Source organism: Ailuropoda melanoleuca, chromosome 16, assembly GCF_002007445.2.
Source record: "Ailuropoda melanoleuca isolate Jingjing chromosome 16, ASM200744v2, whole genome shotgun sequence".
Lineage (NCBI taxonomy): Eukaryota > Metazoa > Chordata > Mammalia > Carnivora > Ursidae > Ailuropoda > Ailuropoda melanoleuca.
The window spans coordinates 70,232,398-70,253,660 of record NC_048233.1 but is presented as its reverse complement, the minus strand read 5'-3'; the positions used below and the strand labels follow the sequence as shown (position 1 = coordinate 70,253,660).

Genomic DNA, 21,263 nt, shown 5'->3' with positions numbered 1-21,263 from the left:
TCATCCTAAACAAAGCTATCGAGTCTGTGCCTTCACTGTATCTAGTTCTTACCACTTTCCCTGAATTTATCCCACCTTACCACATAAATTTTAATTCAACACATATTTATTGAAAAGCTAATATATGTGCTAAGCACTGGGGACAGGCACAAAGATTCCTTTTTTCCTAGAGAGCTTAGAGTCTAATGAGAAGACAGAAAGATAAACATAAATTAGCACCATAAGTTATGTATGTGGGTAGCGATATTTATAAGATATAATGGGAGCTTCTAGGAGGGGCATGACTTTAGGGTGGAGTAAAATTTTTCTGGATGATATGATGCTCGAACTGAGTTTAGAAATGTGAATAGAAGCTATTCAGGGAAAGACTTATCAAAAGTATTTTCAAGCAGTCCGATCATCAAGAATGAAGTTGCAAAAGACCGTAATGTGTGCAGAGCTATACGCAATATATGGGGAAAAGAAGTTGGAAAATAAGTTTGATCAATGAGAATAGGATAATGGAGAGTCTAATCTTATTTAATAGCTTCACTGAAGTATAGTTTACATATCATAGAATTTACTTATTTTAAAGGTATGGTTCAATGGTTTTTAGTAAATGTTCATAGTAAAGTAACCACTGGCACAATTTAATTTTTTTTAACATTTCCATCACAAGAACAACAAAAAAAATCCTTGTATCCATTTGTAGTCACTGCCCATTCCTACCTCCAGCTCTAGGCAACCGCTTGTCTGTTTTCTGCCTTTACAGATTTGTCTTTTCTGGATATTTCCTATAAGTGAAATATGTGAACTTTGTTTCTAGGTTCTTTCATTTAACGTAATGTTTTTGAGTTCCATTCATGCTGTAGCATGAGTCAGCACTTTGTTTTTATCAAATAATATTCCATTGTATGGATATATTACATTTGGTTTATACATTCATTACTTGATAGATATTTTGAGTTGTTTCTACTTTTGGGCTATTGTGAGGACTGCCGCTGTGAATAATTATGTATAATGTATAATTGTTTTTGTGGGCATTCTTTTTATGTTTCACTTCTCAAGTAAATATTTAGGAGCAGAAATACTGGGTCATAAGGGAACTCTACATTTAATGGTTTAAGAAACTGACAAACTATTTTCCAAGGTGTCTATACCATTTTATATTCTCACCTGCAATATATGAGAATTTCAGTTTCTCCACAAGTTTGACATTTTTTATCTGTCTTTATGATTATAGCCATCTTAGGGGGCATGAAGTTGTATCTCATTGTAGTTTTCATTTATATTCTCTAATAATTTAATAATGTTGAGACTATTTTCATGTGCTTTCTGGTCATTTGTATATCTTCTTCAGTGAAATATTTATTCAAATCTGCTGTCCATTTTTTAACTGGGTAATTTGACCTCTAATATTTAAGATTTCTTTACGTATTTGGATATACATCTCTTACCGGATATGTGATCTGCCTACATTTTCTCCCAATGTGTATCCTGTCTTTTCACTGTTATGTTGGTATCTTTTTAAGTACCAAAGTTATTAATTTTGATGATGTTTGACTTATCAAATTTTTCTAATTTTTTTTTTGGTTCTTGATGTCAGATCTAAGAAATCTTTGCCTAACCCGATGACACAAAGATTCATTCCTATACTTTCTTCTGAGAATCTTAGAGTTTTAGGACTTATATTTAGATCTATGATCCATTTTTACTTAATGTTTGTTATATAGTTTGAATAAAGGTCTAAATTCATCTTTTGAATGTGGATATCCAATTGTACCAGTATCATTTGTGGTAAAAACTATTATTCCTCTATTAAATTGCCTTAGCACCTTTCTCAAAAATCAAATGGCCATAATGTAAAGGTTTATTTCAGACACTGAATTCTTTGCCATTGATCTATGTCAATCCTTATGCAAGTATTACACTGTCTTGATTACCATAGCTTTGTAGTAAGTTTTAAAACTGGAAAATGTTAAGTCCTCCAACTATGTTCTTTTTAAAGATTGTTTTGCCTATTTTTTAAATGCTGTTTTAAGAAACATTGGTTTATCCCTTAGGCAATGCTTCTCACCTCCACCAGACTAAGCTTTTTTAGAGAGGGAAGTTTGTCTTACTCATTTCTGTATCCATAGCATCTGGCACATTGTACAGATTCAAAATACGTTGTTGAAGCTATAATATTCACATTATGCAAGATGACATTATGACTACCCAATACAATTATTTAATGTATGTTCATGAGATTCTATAAGGCTGCATTAGAAAGAGCACTGGATTGGGAGATGGGCAACCCTGACTCTAGTCCCTGACTTATGATTGACTAATATTTGACCTTGACAAAGTGAGGGGTTACTCTGAGTCAGTTTCTGCATCTGTAGAGATGAAGTTAGTGCTAATTGTTTTCTAGGATATCTTCTTACTCTAAGGTTCTTTGTTGGTATAAGATATATTTACCAGTAAGTAGTCCCCCCTTACCTGAGGTTTTGCTTTCCACAATTTCAGTTACCTGCAGTCAACTGTGTTCTAGAAGCAAGTGATCCTCATTCTGACATATCATCAGAAAGCCAATAGTAGGCTATTGCTACATTACAATGCCTATGTCATTCACGTCACTTCATCTTACAACATAGGCATTTTATCTCCTCGCGTCATCACAAGAAGAAGGGCAACTACAGTACAATAAGATATTTTGAGAGAGATATCACTTTCATATAACTTTTATTATGATATAATTGTGCTATTTTATTATTATTTGTTGTTAATCTCTTATTGTGCCTAATTTGTAAGTTAAACCTTATCATAGGCATGCATGTATCAGACCATCAAAACGTTGTATATATAGGGTTTGTGCTAGCTGCAGTTTCAAGCATCCACTGGGGGTCTTGGAACATAACCCCAGTATAAAAGGAGACTAGTGTAGTAGGAAGAATGATATTTTTCTAATCAATTGGTATATGGCAAATAGTGTAATAAAAGGATAAAAGAAATGTAAAGGATGGGCACGTTCTCAAGGAATTTGTAATCCAGACAAGGTTGTTGGTTGTACATATTTAAAATAATGCTTTATCTTCAACTTTCATAAACATCATTGTTATAGAATATTATACATTATCTTATGCCTTACCTTTGATATGGGTGGCTAGCTTTTATATTAGCATTCAGGTATTCAATAGAATTCTGAAGAATTCCAGTTATATTTGGCAAGTCATCAGTACCTTTGCTTCAACACACTTTGAATTTTCTTATTATTCAAGCTTCATGCATCAAGCATAGGGATTTAGATACATTAGCATTTTTTTTCCTATGCCTTAACTTATGTGGCAGAACAATTATCTCACCTGCTATATGTGAGACTTTGGAAATGAGCACAGGGTTGTTTAAATCCAGTGCATTTCTTCTGCCCTTTGGTCAGAAGTGTTGCATGCAATCTAAAAATGTTAGAGGAAGAGAGAAATGAGATGAATAACCCAAATATAGTAGCTTATTTCAGAGATCATTTACTATTACAGCAACCAAAGCAACCATTTCTCAAAAATTGCAAGTAGGCAGCTCTACTTCCATGCTCTGCATTATGATTTTTCAATGAGTACAAACGCGATATTTTAGCCCCAGGTCCTGTGGTTCGTTAGAGTGTATCTCTGTAAGAGTTTGTGCCTGCCATCAGAAATTAGTTATTTTTTAATTAATTAAGAAGAAAGCAAAACCTCCGTGTGAGCTATTTAATTTTTCTTCTTTTAAGAAAGTTATCCTTCTGTGGACATTCAGCCATAAACCAAGAACACTTGGAATGGCCTGGAAAAACACAGGTTATAGGAAAGAATCAATTTATGTATTACCCACGAAAGGTACAGTGCAATAAGTATAATAAACACTTTGTATTCCAAGTGATTTAGACTCAACCTTAATGATAATAATGAATGTTTCTTCTTTCTGCAAGGGAGAGGGTATAGAGTAATACCCAAATTACCTGTTCAATGAAGAGAAATTTGGTCTGTTTAATTAATTTATAGGTATTGCCGTAAGGGTTTTACACCAATACCAGTTCTTTTATTAAGTTTGCTTTCTTAGGTCACTAGGGGACAAACAAAGATTCACAATCAGTTTTATTTGTGAGTGTGGGGGAGGGGAGGCAGACTGGGGGGAAGAGTGTAGGAATCTGCAACATCCAGACTGGGTAAGGCTTTGCAAGCCAAAGCAAGGGGTTTGACTCTATTCAAAGAACAAAGGAAAGCCGTTGAAAGTTTTTATGTAGAGGAATGATATACTCCATGTGAAGATCACCTGGGCAACAAAAAGAATAATATGTTTGATGGAGCATGACACAATTTCCAGGGTAGTCTTATTCTAACTCCCCATGTAATCCTCGAAGGTATGAAAATGGGATGGAAATGAAAGAATACGTGACTTAGAACCAAGGCGAGTCCTAAATTCCTGTCCATCAAGGCATATTGCTTTTTTTCCCTAAAGGACAGGACAGGTTTCCATGTGGCCAATCCAGGGACAGAAATTCTCACAGAACTACAGAAGGTCTAGAAAGCATGGAGGGGTCAGGATGTTCCTGCCTGTGTTCCAGGAGTAGGATCGTGGCTGGTTTTCCCCTTACTAGATATGATGTAGCAAGAAATGTCTAAAGAGCCCAAAAACCACTGGGAGAAGAATAACATGGTACTCTTGAAGGAAAACTTCGTTAGGGAATTTTCAGAGAACTTTGATTCCTAAAAGATGATTCCATATTGAATAACCTCTCTTCCTCTTATGGAGCCTGTCATTTGGAAGTCTGGTGATGTCAACTTCATGGGCATAATTCACAAATTAGGAAATACCTTCATTGCCGGGATCCCATGCCCATCTCTGCACATTGGAGACTTGGGGTTTGGGGGAAGGGAAGAAAGCAGAGAAGCAGCCCCATGTGGGTGTACATATGGACCTTGAGGCAAGACTCACTCCTCTTCACTTCTAGAGACTTCTGTGCTTTCAGAAGTGTTGGGAAAACCAAGACCATTCTGGTAGTTGATCACAGGGAGGGGTGTTTAAAGAAGTGGAGGACGCATTGTCATGGATATAAGGAAGCAATGAGGGAGTGGGTTAGATCAGAGATGGCAAAGCACTTTTAAGGATATAAAATTAGGAGAACTGGCCAGACACTGCCTCTAGGACTCTCTCATTTCCCTTCCTCAACCTTTTTTTCTTTTTCCTGTCTTCCTTTCCTTCCTCCCTGTCTCCTTTTTTTGTTTCTCTTAAAAAGTATTCATTATAAGCACAATAGAATACTGACTCAATTGCTGCTGATGACACAAATGATCTTGGGAAAAAAGCATATAGTGTTGAAGATTACCTCCAGAATGCTCCTCGTTTTTCATCCCATCCATTGCTGCTGATTAAAGTGTGACTGATGACTTGTCTCCTGGCTTCTCTGATGGGATTGATGGCTCTGAAGTGATCTTTGTATCTGCTTCTGGATTACTTCATGCTTATTTGTTACATGTGTACTTTTTCTTTTTCCTTTGAGAGGAAAGGATAATATCAAGATTTAATGGTGTTGAATCACATTATCATCCTTGACTTAACAGGCCTGGGGTAATAAGGTGAAGGACCACAAGATGGAAAAGAATATGAATCATCTAATTTTTGATCAAAAATAATCCTGTGCTTTGCATATTTATTCAAAGTAGCATGCCCCTAGATGTATCATGTGGTCAATTAGAATTAGAGCTGATTTGAGGGACCAGTAGAATATTAATTCTGTGAGGTCAAAACTGTATCTTTTTGTCCCAAATATTTCATGGAGGGTGCTATACTTAGTAGGCTTTCATTAAATAGTGAGTGAGTGACTGTCTTCATAGTGAGAGACAATTTAGCACAAAGGGAGTTAAGATCAGGGTGTTAGTGTTTTAGGAACAAAAATTAATCATTGTCCTCTCCTTATTCTGAGGTCTGAAACAGCTGAGAATTCAGACACAGAAGTCAGACAGGTAGAAATTTAAATATCAGCTTTCTCACTAATATAACTGATTTGGAGCCTCTGTCTTGACCTACAATCAAAATCTGATTTCCTAACGCAAGCCCCTATACCCTTGAATTAAAAAGACTTAATTAGTCTGTCAGAGATTCAGTGATCACATTTCTTTTGAACCTTCTGACCCAACTCCCACTTGTACTTTAGGTCTAGGCGTAGACTCTGCTTCCATAGGAGAGAAAATCTCACATGAACTTTTTAGGAAAAGGGAAGGTCCATGTGAGTGAAGCCTGAGTTCACTGAGCTACGGGGGGGCCATGTTCCTTTTCCCAATCTCTTCATTTCTGCTTTCATGGAGAAGAGTTCTGGTGAGGAGATCTATGACTTGTTCCTTCCCATTTATGAAATACTTTCTTTTTTATGCAAACGCAGGAAAGAGGAATTAAGTACCCCCCATTTTTCCGCTCAAAAATGTGAAAAAAGGAAATCTGAAATTTCTTAATGGACTTGGAAGATACCAGAGAAAGGTCAAAGTTGTGTGTTAAGGCTATGAAATGTAATCTTTAGGCTCTGAATGAATTAGAAGTGGGAGCCACTTGTAACAAGCTCATTGTTTTTGACCTATTTTAAGAAAGTTATTTATGAAATAGATAAAAATTTACTGCATATATGTACTAGTTTCCATTCTAGATCAGAGAGATGGACTTTTGAACAGAGGGATAACTGCTTTGATCTCTTACAGACTATATTTTAATGTAGAAACCAGAAAATAAAGAGAAAAAGGCTACATACGTGAAGTAGTGATTAGTACAGTAAGTACTATGAAGAAACATCTGCATAGGTAACATTTGAGCAGGAACCAGAATGAAATGAGGGAGTCAGTAAGGCAAAGTTCTAAGACAGAGCTAGGGCTAACTAGGGCTAACAGAAAGTACAAAGTAACTTGTGATGGGAAAGTGGCTTATTTGGAATGAATAAGAATAGGCCCTTTTGAAATAGAAGGAAGAGCGAGTAAGGTTTGGTATTCCGGATTTTAAAACGAAACAAAAAAATTCTTTTTTCTGAAGGTAGTAGAAAATCACTAAATGGTTGGAACATAAGAGGAACATGATCGAATGTAGTTTTAAAAATACCTCACTGGATGCTTGCAGTGAAATTGCCATAACAGGGTCAGAATGGAAGCAGCAAGACTCCATCAAGAGAATTTTCTAGGGGAAAACGTGGTGTATGCAATTGAGAAGCACTTGTGGACAATGTAGTCCTGTGATGTGCCATTCAAAGGACTCGGTGTTTTCAGGAGAAGATATAGAGAAATAGCCTAAAAGCAGCAGGTAGTACACACGTTCTACCTCCAGATAGTTAGAGAAGAGAGAGGAAACAAAAAAAGAAAGAAAAAAGAACCACCTCAACGATAATAAGAATGTAAGGCAATTAATCATCGAATAGTTGCTGTGCTCCCACCACAAATGTGATGGCGTTGTGTTCGGCGCACAAGTCACTGCTGCAAGTTGGACTCATTTTCCAAATACAGTCGCAAAATACTGGCTTTCAGAGTTTACTCAGGCATGTTGTTGCTGGCAAGGAAAACTTGGTGTAGGTATGAGATCTACCTCTGGCTACCTCTATGAGTTTTGGACAAATCTTTTAATTATCCTATCCTTCCTGTGAAAAATGAATGGGAAAATGATTGAAGCACAGAGATTTTCAGAGTTTGATTGAGATTAAGTAGTTTTGCAGAACTGGTATTACATACTCCAGAGGCGCTTAGATGAATAAATGATAATCACTGTTATCAAAAAACTACCCCTATGGTTGTGTATATACTTCACAGGAACATAATATCACTACTAATAACTGTTTATTCAGGCACATACTGGATTCTAGAAAATGATGAATTACTTTCTATACATTAGTAACGGTTATGTGTATCAAAAATTTCATGAAGAACTCCAATCATGCTGCTACTTATCTTTCTCTATTCTAGAATTAAAAGAACATCTTTGAAGTTATTTTCATGTTAATAAAAAATGCATTTCATCATTGCAAGCACGTGCCATGAGGCATCTCAATAAGCATCATTCTGATCTGCTCTGATCCACTGCTGTCCTAATTATAGGTCTGGCTGTCAGCATGTTCAATAGTTTTATAGTTAGACTAAACAGCAGGATATTGTACTGTCTGAGCTATGCATAAAAACCCCGGACAGCACACTTGGCTACAAACCTGGGGAGTAATTCCACATTGTCAAAATGAATGGATTACAGGCAACTGCATTGTTCTCTTCTGTCTTTCAACTGATACCCACCCTCCCATGAATCCCAGAGTTCATTGGCTCAAGAGAATGCCCAAGATTACTCTCTCTGGATTCAAAGAGGCCGCACCATCAATTAGCCCAGATGAGATGCGGATCATTCACTCTATACATATTTGTTGAGTGTTGACTACAATGAGTAGTGCCATTTTTAGCCCTTTCAATCTGTGTGGTGGTGATTGAGTATCCCTGGCACAAAGCACTGACCAGGCATTGTGGGGAATTAATAGCGAATAAATAATAGTAACTGGGGGTGGAAAGCTTACTCTCTCATGGGCTGCTTTATTCTTGATTACCTCATGCCACTAGAATAACAGAACAGTCTTTGAGCTCAGAAATATACATACAGGGGCGCCTGGGTGGCACAGCGGTTAAGCGTCTGCCTTCGGCTCAGGGCGTGATCCCGGCGTTATGGGATCGAGCCCCACATCAGGCTCCTCTGCTATGAGCCTGCTTCTTCCTCTCCCACTCCCCCTGCTTGTGTTCCCTCTCTCGCTGGCTGTCTCTATCTCTGTCAAATAAATAAATAAAATCTTTAAAAAAAAAAAAAAAAAAAAGAAATATACATACAATACATATAATTTATTGTGTACATATGATAAATGTATCCATAAATAGACATATGTGCATATTTGTGTTAGGTGTGTGTGTGTGAGAATATATATTCACACATATATGTGTATTCACACACATACATATCATATAAATATGTGTTTTTAAATAAAAGATATTCATCAAAGTTAGGTTGAACCATATAAAAATGGCAATGTCCACACATTTCTGATATTGCAAATATTTTTAAGATTTAACCTAACCTCAAGTGTTCTTTGTAGAAAAAGAGAAAATTCTTAAAAGAATTGAACATGGAGATAAAATTTAAAATCCCACCATGCAGGGCTTTTATTATAATTATACTTGCATAATTCATCCCGGTCTTTATTCTATGCATTTAATGCAGTTGTGAAAATACTTTATAGGCAACGTTGTATCCCAGTCATTTATTACTCCTTGGTTCAAACTCTGGCTCTTTTCCAGCTCTGAGAACTTGTGTACATTATTAAGTTCATCTGTAGAATAAGGCTAATGAATGCATATAACTCACAGGACATTTATGGGACTTGAAAGAGGTAATACATGGAAAGCGCTTAGGACATGCCTGGAACCAGGTTAGTGTTCAAAAAGAGTTAACTACTAGTAATAAAAACTAGCCATATTTAATGGCAACATGAGATTTCATTATATGAATGTTTCTGTTTATTACATTCTTATTGTAGGGCATTTAGATGTTTTCCTAAGTTTTGCTCAAAGGGTAGCCAAATTATGCTTTGTCATTTCTTGGAAATGGTGTAAGACTTGTTTGGTATTGTCTGTAAAGGAAATATAGCTTGTAGGGATGTCTCTAAGGCATTTCATTTTTCATTCCAAAAGAACAGGAAGAATAAGAGTTTTAGTATTAGAAATTCTTGGATTCAAATTATCTTTCTTTCTTTCTCTCTTTTTTCCCTCCCTCTTTCCTTCCCTCCCTCCTTCCTTCCTCTTTCTTTCTTTCGTTCTTTTTTCTTTCTTTCTTTCTTTCTTTCTTTCTTTCTTTCTTTCTTTCTTTCTTTCTTCTTTCTTTCTTTCTTCTCTCTCTCTTTTTTCCCTCTTTCCTCCCCTCCCTCCCTCTTTCCTTCCTCCCTCCCCCCTCTTTCTTTCTTTCTTTCTTTCTTTCTTTCTTTCTTTCTTTCTTTCTTTCTTTCTTTCTTTCTTCATTCATGTGTTATGTTAGTCACCATACAGCACTTCATTAGTTTTTGATGCAGTGTTCCATGATTTATTGTTTGCATATAACACCCAGTGCTCCATGCAATATGTGCCCTCCTTAATACCCATCACTGGGCTAACCCATCCCCCCACTCCCCTCCCCTCTGAAACCCTCAGTTTGTTTCCTAGAGTCCATAGTCCATGGTTTGACTCCCCCTCTGATTCCCTCCCTTCATTTTTCCCTTCCTTGTCCTAATGTCCTCTATGCTATTCCTTATGTTCCACATATGAGTGAAACCATATGATAATTGTCTCTCTCTGCTCGACTTATTTGACTCAGCATAATCCCCTCCAGTTCCATCCATGTCAGTGCAAATGGTGGGTATTCATCCTTTCTGATGGCTGAGTAATATTCCATTGTATATATGGACCACATATTCTTTATCTGTTCAACATTCATCTGTTGAAGGTCATCTTGGTTCCTTCCACAGTTTGGCTATTGTGAACATTGCTGCTATGAACACTGGGGTGCATGTGCCCCTTCTTTTCACTACATCTGTATCTTTGGGGAGTAAATTTGTATGGAACCAGAAAAGATCCTGAATGATCAAGGAAATGTTGAAAAAGAAAAACAAAGCTGGGGCATCACGTTGCCTGATTTCAAGCTATATTACAAAGCTGTGATCACCTGGGCAGCATGATACTGGCGCAAAAACAGACACACAGATCAATGGAGCAGAACAGAGAGCCCAGATATGGGTCCTCAACTCTATGGTCAACTAATCTTCGACAAAGCAGGAAAAAAATATCCAATGGAAAAAAGACAGTCTCTTCAATAAATGGTGCTGGGAAAATTGGACAGCTATATACAGAAGAATGAAACTGGACCATTCTCTTACACCATACACAAACTCTAAATGGATGAAAGACCTCAATGTGAGACAGGAATCCATCAAAATTGTAGAGGAAAACTTAGGCAGTCACCTCTTCGACATAGGCCCCAGCAACTTCTTTCAAGACACTCCTCGAAAGCAGAGGAAACAAAAGCAAAAATGAGCTATTGGGACTTCATCAAGATAAAAAGCTTCTGCACAGCAAAGAAAACAGTCAACAAAACAAAGAGGCAATCCACGGAATGGGAGAGGATATTTGCAAATGACAATACAGATAAAGGGCTGTATTCAAATTCTATCTGCCCTTCTCTTGCTTGGTGTCTCCCTATGTAACCCATATTATGCATATTCTTCTTACACTAGATTCTGACTTAACAATAAATTGAAGATATCTTCCCAAACCAGTTAGCCTACATTTGCAGTATCATATTTTTTTTAATGATTTTATATATTTATTTGACAGAGAACACAAGTAGGCAGAGTGGTAGACAGAGGGAGAAGGAGAAACAGGCTCCCTACTGAGCAGAGACCTGATGCAGGGCTTGATTCCAGGACTCTGGGATGATGACCTGAGCCAAAGGCAGATGCTTTATGGACTGAGCCACCCAGGAACCCCGCAGTATCATTTTTTAATAGCTAAATACTGTTCCCTTAGATAAAGCTAGCAGAGAAGCTCCTAATGTTGGACATTTAGCCTGTGCATGAAAACTTTTTGGCAGGAGTAGAATAATCCATTCTTATTAAATTTTGTGTCCAATCATCTTATTAATTGCAAATATTTGTATCTATTAGCATAGTATTTATATTTCTAAGGATCACTTATAACTGCATAGTTTATTGCATAATTATTATATTTCTAAAAATTAGAAATATATAATTTTTCAATATCCTCGGTGACTTTGGCGGAACATCTGTTGTTGTTTTAACATAATTTACAGTCAGTTTAGATGGTGGATGGGTAAGGTATTGTAGTTTATAAGAAATAGCTAAAAATCTATGACTCAAACTTTGTAAGTTATGTGTCAGGTATACACTTAAGGATATTAGATGCTGTATTATGAAAAGAAACATTGAATCTACTGACTCCAAGCCAGGGTTCTTTGTAAAAATGCACCAATATTTTTAAATCATTATAGATTTCACAATCTGAACTGCACTTGTGTTTGAATAGAAGATTGCTTGAGCAATGATCCTCTGAAAACTGGCCTTTGCATTACCTGGGATTAATGGTCAGTTCCTCAGTTAATGTCCTGAGTTTTCTGGACCAAGGCAAAAGTCATCTGTACTCCTACTCACCAGTCATTAACTGGAGTAATGAAGGATTTTGTGGAAGCATCATTGCTGCCATGACAATAATTGGCACTTTTAAGAGCTATCCTACTTGCTTTATTTTTCTTGGATTGTTTACTTTTGGCTACTGATCAAGGGGCCATTCGGAGGAACCACTTGTTTTTAGCTCCATAATTGCCAAATGCCATTTATTAGAATATAAACCTACAAACCCCTATATTTAAATTCTTGTGTATAGCAAGTGAACAAGAAACCATGTAAAATTTATACTGACCGGATCTGGGCTGTAGTTATTCCTTATCTCTATAGATTCCAAGGCTATTTTCTGAGATGGTATTAAATCCTAACAGAAATGTGTGATTTCACGTTCAGCATATGGATTCTTGTACAAAAGGGGGTTGTATAACTACTTTCAAAGACGTGTATGTGTGTGAGATTGTATTTTGTAGGTAGCCAGATTGTAACAATTAGCTTGGGAATAACATGAATCTTTAAAATAGTTTCATATATTTTCATTATTTAAAAAACCAAAAGAGATAAAGAGAAGTTTCTTACCCAGATTGTTGTGCTAATCAAATCTTCAAACAAATGCTCAGTAGTGTTGAGAGCGTCCCTACTTGGCAGACAGTCCCTTTCAGGACTGAGCAGTCAGTACAGTTGTTTTTCTTATATCTCATTTTCCTCTGACCTGTTTAAATTATTACTTTTTTTAGACTTTGGGGATAGAAGGACTAAATTACCAGTGCCCTTTTCAAAGTTACTGTTTATTTCTTTTTTCCTTTTCCTCCTCAAATTATCGACCTGGGAGCATGGTTCTTGAGCCAAATTTTCTTTCTTTCTTTTCTTTCTTTTCTTTCTTTTTTTCTTAATTCCAGTATAGTTAACACATAGTGTTATATTACTTTCAGGTGTGCAATATAATAATTTAACAGTTCCATACATTACTCAGTTGAGCCATATTTTAAATCTGAAGGTAATCTTAGTGCCTCAAACTCCTATAAACTCTTCACCCTCCTGCAGAGGTCACCTGGTAATTATTTATGAGGGAATTGGTCCCAGTAATAGGTGTTGTCAGTGACTATGGAGCAGACCAATGATAATTACCATTCTTTACCAACAACATATGTCAAAGCACCACATTAGGCATTTTACATACACTCTCCTTTAATTTTTACCAAAAACCCCACAAGAAATAGGCATTATTGCTCTAGTTTTAGATGAAGAAAAATCAGAATTATTTAACAATTTGCTTTATTCTCAGACCTGAGTCAACTCATTGCTTTGATATTTACTTGCTGGGTGAGCTTAGCCAAATTACTTCTCTGGTCCTCTATTTTATTTTATTTTTTTGACAAAAAATAGAATATATATCACATAGAGTTTCTACAGAGATGAAAATAAATAATATTTCTAAGGCACACATAATAATGAGTAAGTAGTTCTTACTCTTATCCCAAATCATGCAACTAGTTAGTTTATGGGAATGGACTGCAAATGAAAACTCATTTTTTCAAAGAAGTCATTAATTCATCATGGAAGCCGTATAAAGGAAAAATTAAAGATAGTGCACCATGAGTATCCAGGAACATAAGAAGATGCATCATGATTTAAATGCATGGAGATTTTCAATAATTGATGAAGTAAATGTAATTATAATCAGATTATGGGGATAATGCAGGTAAATTCGATATATAAATAATTGTTTCTTTCTATGGTCTTCTTACGTGATCAACTTTTTCCTTCTAGATAATGAAATGACGTCTCTTAATTTCTTTGCTTTTCTAGGTATGCCCAACACAGTGTTAGGATATGAAGTGTTCATTAAATAATTATGATCAAGGGCTTCTAAAAGCATCTCTCTAAAAAAATAGAATAAGGGTGTCTTTCTAGACTATAGAACACCTGTGTGCAGAGAAGAGTTAACAGAAATGAGAACTACTATCCTCAGAAAGTCTTACTTATGAAGTTAACCCTTCCCTGGCATCTAAACTTAGATTTCAGGAGAATTTCCACCATTCTCAGGATTGTGAAGAATGTGTCATTGTGCATAAACTGTTTGTACAAATAAGGTGGTTTATGCCTAACACCTGCTTTCTTTCCAAGAGTCTGGAATTTTAGTACATGCCAGGCAGAGAAAGGGTGCCTGAGTGATCAGCCCCCAGTAAAAACCCTGGGCACTGAGGCTGTAATGAGCTTCTCTGGTAGACAGCATTTCACAAGCATTGTCAGAATTTATTGCTAGAGGATTTAAGCACATATACTGTGTGAAACCACTAGAAGAGGAAGCTTGGAAGTTGTTCCCCATTCCCCTTGGACTTGGTCCCATCCATATTTTCCCTTTGCTGATTTTGCTTTGTACCCTTTCCTTATAATAAATTACAGCCATGAGTATGACTATATGCTGAGTCCCATAAGTTCTCCTAGCAAATCATCAGATCTAAGGATGGTCTTAGGGATCCCCAACACACCTTGGTTCAGGGATCACCACACTTTCCAAACATGTCCCCCTGCCCCCCCAGAAGCTCTAGGCAGTACGTTTGGCATACAATGGTAAACCTCCATGGCATGAAAAAGGAGGATGGGAGTGGAGTGAAGTGGGGTGAAGTGGAGTGGGGTGTGTGATAGAAAAGCCGCTGAACATAAGTTACGAGATAGAGAGAATAAATGGAGATACAAGAAAGGAAGTTATTAGTGCCTTTGAATGATTAAATAATTATCTCTTCTCCCTCTAACCTGTTTCAGAGCCAATTGAGAAATAAGGCAAAGGCAGAAAGTAGAAGCCAGATTACTATCTTTATTACTTATAAAGTCTGTGCTTTATGTTATAAAGGCATAATTATTGAAGTCCCAATGGGTTTGCTATTAGAATTAGACAAATTTACCTATCGCATAAGATTATTTATGGCTTGTTCTGTCACCACCTTCAGTTACTCTTACTGAGCTCCTTACTAACACAAGGGAACGCCAGTAGCAGAGAAGCATTATTACTTAACATTGGAGACGATGGCAAATGGAAGAACCAATAATTACTTCAATGCTATCCAATTACTAAGCAAGATAAAAAAGAGGTGGAGTTCAATAGTGTGGAAAGTCAATGCTAGGAATTCATAACTGGTATGTGAGGGAACAGAGTCTCAAAATAAGTTATTTCACAAGCTCCGAGACACTTTCAATCAAAAGTCAGAAATTTAGTCAGTTTAGAGACAAATCTGTTAGCAAACCAGAATGTTAAAGAAGGAGGCAAGGATTTTGGTATAGGTGGACCATATGGACGTCTGAAATATCCTGAGTATTTTGAAGTATTTCTACTATAGCACTACTGGTATGCCGTCAACTATGTTAGTGAGGTTCAAGTTTGAGCTATTGCACTAGAAATCCCAAATAACGGTGACTTAAAATAGAAGTCTGTTTTTTATCTCACATAGTGGTTTGGGCCAGGCAGGGTCGGGTCCATGATGTTAGAAACCCAGGTTCTGCACATCTTGTTCCATCTTTTCCTAGGATATTGCCATCCGCACATGGTTGGAGATGGCTTATCAGTTCCCACACATTCTTGCTGCAGGAAAGAAGTATACATCCCTTCAGTTTAAGAATATTGCCTGAAAGCTGCACATCCATTTTTCTCACATCACACTGTGGTCTTAGATTCATGACCATACACATCACATTGTGAACTTAGCTGAAAAGACAGGCTATGGTGTGGTTCCCTCCCCCACACCCGCAGGAAGTCATGCATCCTGCTTTTTAAAAAATGGAGGTTTCATTACTATAGAAAGAATTATTATTGGAGACCACCCAGCATTTAGTTACACACCCCAGCCTTTTGGCCATCGATCTGGATTTACCGATTGATCCTGTTTTTATACAGATCTCTTCATATTCCTGGATGTGAGTTAGATTTTGGCTAGGGGTTTTGTAAGGCAGGAGTGAGAGCTCAGTTCCATGGTGCAATCAGTGGCTCCGTAGGCGTAGAGGATACACGTCGTGGACGCAGGCCGCTGTTGGTCCACATTAGCAGCTGCAGTTCGCTGAATTAGGGCAGCTTCCCCAGCCGTGGCTGTCAGAGGATTGTGGGATCTTCTCAGGATCAGCAGCATCCAATGATAGCAGTGATGGGGTGGTTCGGGAGTGAGCATCTGTACTAGAAATTTCCCAATTTCACAAGCAGCATCTTGACGATTAGGGATTTGGAAACTTCCTTGAAGTCAAGATGCTATGTTCTAGCTTTAGGAAGTTTCTTAAAGCATAAGCGGGTCTCTTTTTTGCACCTTTCCAATGATCCCGTAAGCCATTTATCACCCTGCAATAACTTATTTCTGCTTAAACTGGCTAGTGTGAATTCTGTTCTTGGCAACTGAACCCTTCTGACAACTTGCTAGGGCTATCTTATAAATAAGTCATTTCACTTATCTGTTTTTTGATGTGAGAGAAAAATCAAATGCCCCCAAGTAACATATAGACTCATAATAGATAGCTAATATTTATTGAGATTTTTCCATGCATCAGGCACCTAGGAGTTTTTCCAACACTATGATATTTAATGTCAACAACCACTTATGTATTAGGAATTACTCTCCTTGTTCTGTAATGAGAAAACTGAGTTGTAGAGGAATTAAACAGATCCTCAGATTAAAAAGAAAAAAAAAACTTGCATACAGTTCAGACAGCATTTGAAGTCAGATGATCTGGTGTAACAGTTAAAGCACTAGGAAGACTTTTATTAAAATTATCATTAAGCATGTATTAAATTAATTGACATTCTGATAAAGGTGAAGTAGACACACAAGGTATTAGAATAAGATAGAAACATTGAGCACGTTGATGGGTCCCATTGAACATTCTAGGCTTGGGTTGGGGAAGGGGCAATAGCTGAATTACATTTGCATTAAAAAAATCATTCTGACTGAGTAGAAAAGGTTCGAAGCATGAGCATGTCTAGATGGTCAGAGACCAGTTAGGTGGATATTATATAAGTAAAACGGGAATGGCCATAGCATCAGCTATGGCAGTGGTGGTAAGAATGGGAAGAAATGCAAAAATGTGAATGACATTTGAGAGGAAGATTGAAGAAACAGTGATGATTAATTTAATATTAAAAGTGAGCGGAGGGAATTAGTGGAGAGGAATGCCCAGTTTTCTGATGGAGAAAGCAGTTTGGTGTTGATGCCATTTATTCCATATTCATGGACTACATTCAGAGATGCATCCTTTGGATACAGGAATGACTCCTTGATAAAGGAGGAGAATTGTACTAAGAATTTTGTCACTGACTTCCCTGCTTAAAAACTGAATGCTACATTTTTTTTTTCTGATAAAGCAATGTTGGTGAGTTCCATAATATTGATCAAAAAAGACTGATCTCTATTTCCCTGGAAACTCACTAATCTTGTTTGGCCCTTTCTACACATCACCAGTGAGGAGCATTTAGGAATAATCCCCCCCCCCTTTTTTTAAACTTTTAATAATACCTTGTGAGGTTACTCTTTCATGGAGGGAATGGAATATGCAATAGTAGCTTTTAACTGCTTTGAACTGCACTCTTTTTGTCTTAACAATAGATTCTGAACCACAGATAAAGTCAACAGGCCATTAATAAAGCACAAAGGAAAAAAAAATTGAGCTCCTTTCAGAATATGTAACTGTTCTTATCATTAGTTAAACTAAGTATTTTAGATCTCTAATAAGCCAATTAAAATAAGGCTGGCTTTTTTATAATTTAAATTGAGGTACCATACTATATGAAACGTGGCCTGAAAATGTTAAAAATTAAAGTTCTGAAAACTCACACTGCAATGCTTAACCGCATTTTCTCACTAATAAGTCCCATGACTTACAAGTGTTTGTTTTTTAGAAGAACGGCTTTTATTAGGTAGGGACAGCTTAATTTTACTGTTCTTTTATCAAATAACACATTAGTGTCCAACAGAATATTAATGAAAATAATGTATTTTATTAACACACTAGTAATATAATTTCAGCCAAGTGAAATAACTTTGATATTTTACTTAAAGAATGCAAACTTATTTTATTGTGGATCTGTTGTTCTTTAAAATACTGTAAATCAGGGGTACTTGGGTGACTCAGTTGGTTAAGTATCTAGCTCTTGTTGATCTCAGCTCAAGTCCTGATCTCTGGGTCCTGAGTTCAAGCCCCATGTTGGGCTCCACCCTGGGTGTGGAGCCTACTTAAAAAAAAAAAAATTATACTGAAAATCAGGCATAAGACCTTAGTGTGTGTGTATGGCTAATTTTTATAATTGAACAGTAAAATTGAAATACTGTTTTACTCCTTTAATGGGGAATTTGGTATTTGGTATACAAAGATTCAGAAACTGTAGATTTGGAGGAGAATGGGTCTTTTAGTTTAAAAAGCAGAGAAACTTTCTTAATTAGAAAGTAGAGAAAAAAATGAGTGGTGTGTTTACATTTTATTTGGTGTTTCTTAAAATCTCTCTTCTGAAGGAAAGGATCCCCTTCCTCGGAGGTTACTTGATAAGAATGAAACATGAACTCAGCTCTGTGTCTAAATATTCTCCAAGAGCTCCTCAGCACACCTCCCTGTCTGTGGCCAGTCTGGTACAAAGGTCAAGGAGTAGGGCCTAGAATTACCAGCTCTTAAGGCCCGGTTTTGCTAATCACCATTGAGTTCCATAGGGAGGTGATTCTTGTTCTCCTGCAAACATTTCCCAACATTTAGAGCCTCAGCCAGTTCCGATTCCTGAAGCATTAATAGGAATGGCTGTAAGTAATAATTACTGTGTATTAGGAATACCTGCGAGCACATTGCAAGACACCGTTTGATTCTAACAACACTGTGTGCAAATCATATGTTACCCACATTTCATAGACATCTTAGAGAGGTGAAGTAACTTTCCCAGAAACATGCAGCTAGTAGAGGGTAGAGCCAGAATTTGGAACTAAATCTCTGAATTTAAGGCTCTTAAATACTATGCAACCCTTCTGCTTTATAGCTTCCTTTTCCTTTCTTCCTTTCTTTTTTTTTTTTAAGGATTTTATTTATTTATTTGACAGANATTTTATTTATTTATTTGACAGAGATAGAGACAGCCAGCGAGAGAGGGAACACAAGCAGGGAGAGTGGGAGAGGAAGAAGCAGGTTCATAGCGGAGGAGCCTGATGTGGGGCTCGATCCCACAACGCCGGGATCACGCCCTGAGCCGAAGGCAGACGCTTAAGGACAGTGCCACCCAGGCGCCCCGATAGCTTCCTTCATCTTAACTGGATAGTCACACCTCTGCTAATTGACAACTACTACTCACATTTCCGAGATTTTTAAAGGCAACTCGAATTTCTGATATATTTCAGGTCCTCTTGCTTCTCTGAACTTCAGAGTTGCTACTGTTTTTTTTTTTTGTGGTCTTTTTTTTTAAGATTTGGACTTTGAGATGGTTTGCTCTTAAATTAAAAATAAAGTGTGTGTATTTCTATGTGTTCATATATATAAATATGTGATTAGCACCCTCCAGTTTTCAGTGGTTCCATAAAGGAATTATTCCTTTCAAAAGCCATTGAGAAAATGATGATTCAGCATTGCTCCTTAACTGGTTTCTATAAAACACTTCCCCAAAGCTGACTGTTTCTTTCAGGTAATTCATTCACAGTGGCTATTAGAAAATAAAAATTATTTACAACTTTGCATTCTTTTATGGTTAAACGGATTTTGATAAATTTGTTTCCAATTCTGTGTTTAAATACATATTTTAGAAAGACAAATTAGCTTTGAAATACCTTTTCTGTATTCAGACACCAGTATTTCAGTGGTCTTGTTGTGAATCTATTGTAAGTTTTTGTTGTTGTTGGTTCTGCTTGTTTGTTGGTTTTCTTTTTTTTAAATTAAGTCACTCAGGCCACATTCTTATTAATAATTTAGGTTAAGACAATATTGGCTGTGATGACTCTTGGATTTTCTGGAAGGTGACTTCTCCTCACTCCATCCCTAGACTCAGAAAATCTACTTCAAGCAAATTTTAAGAACAAAAGAACATGGAATCATAGATTTAAGAAATGATGTTTATCCTCTAAACAAAATGAACACAAAGATGGGAGTGACTGTTTCTGGGCAACACTACTTACTATTGGCCCTCTTGGGTGTAGAATCCTACTCCTTAAAGTCTGGTGAAATTCCTACTAAATAAATGGTTCTCAATATTTTGCAAACTCTGGGTGCTCAGAGTTATGGTGAAGGTTTTGTGACTTATACACCACCAACTATCGTATATAGACAGACTAAATATCCTACATGTAAATATATTACTGCTTGTTGAATGCTTGTAGAACATGTTACTTATTTAAAATTTCAAAATGTTACTAAGTTAATACTATATTTTATATAAAGTATGACACCATCAATTTAAGATGCACTATTACTTTTTGTATCTCTGGGGAAAGAAAATGCCAATTATAATTTTATGACATTGTTGATGGGAAGATGCTTACTAATATTAGAGATGTGTGAAAAATAACATCCATCTTTAAAAAAAAAGATAAAAAACCTAACAGTACTGTTTTGTCAGTGGATACAATACATGTTACGATGTCCCATAGTCTATCTTCTATACCAAAACTTGGAACTACTGGGTCACTTCCTACTGTATGAGTCTTACCTTTCTGGTTGTGGCAAGCTGACCTCATGCACTGTGTTGAAGATGATCTGAGCAAGTGCATATAAAGATTTTAGGAGAATGCATGGCATACAGCAAGCACTCCATCATTATTAACTCTTACTATTGAAACCACCACCACGATCACTACTTCTCCTCCTACTATTTCAGGGCTGATAGGCTTACATAAAAAAAGACAAAGAGGAGTTATGGAATGAATCTATATTTTTTTCAAAAGTACCAAGGAGATCAGCTTGAGCAGCCGAGTATGCGAGCCCAGGATGAAGATGATGGGACATTTACTTTTTTCCTGGTCCAAACATTTATCAATGCTCAAGAGGAGTTGAAAATTAAGAATGTATTTGTCATTCTCATTCTTGAGTGTAGGATAGATACCTTGATTTACCTTTGTGCATATGGAAATACCCAACTCTTCACTAGCTTGAAAATTAAAAGTAAAGTGTC

At 36.7% G+C, this 21,263-nt stretch overlaps 2 long non-coding RNA genes across 2 annotated transcripts in view; one reads left to right on the top strand and one right to left on the bottom strand.

The window, feature by feature from the left end:
• The window catches only part of LOC117796738, a 455,682-nt gene that overhangs the window by 319,798 nt on the left and 114,621 nt on the right, over nt 1–21,263 (top strand). The window lies entirely within an intron of this gene.
• LOC117796737 overlaps nt 1–21,263 on the bottom strand; it is a 32,235-nt gene that overhangs the window by 1,245 nt on the left and 9,727 nt on the right. The window contains exon 3 of the long non-coding RNA XR_004621394.1: nt 5,321–5,487. This is a non-coding gene — a long non-coding RNA (uncharacterized LOC117796737). The remainder of the gene's footprint in view (nt 1–5,320; nt 5,488–21,263) is intronic.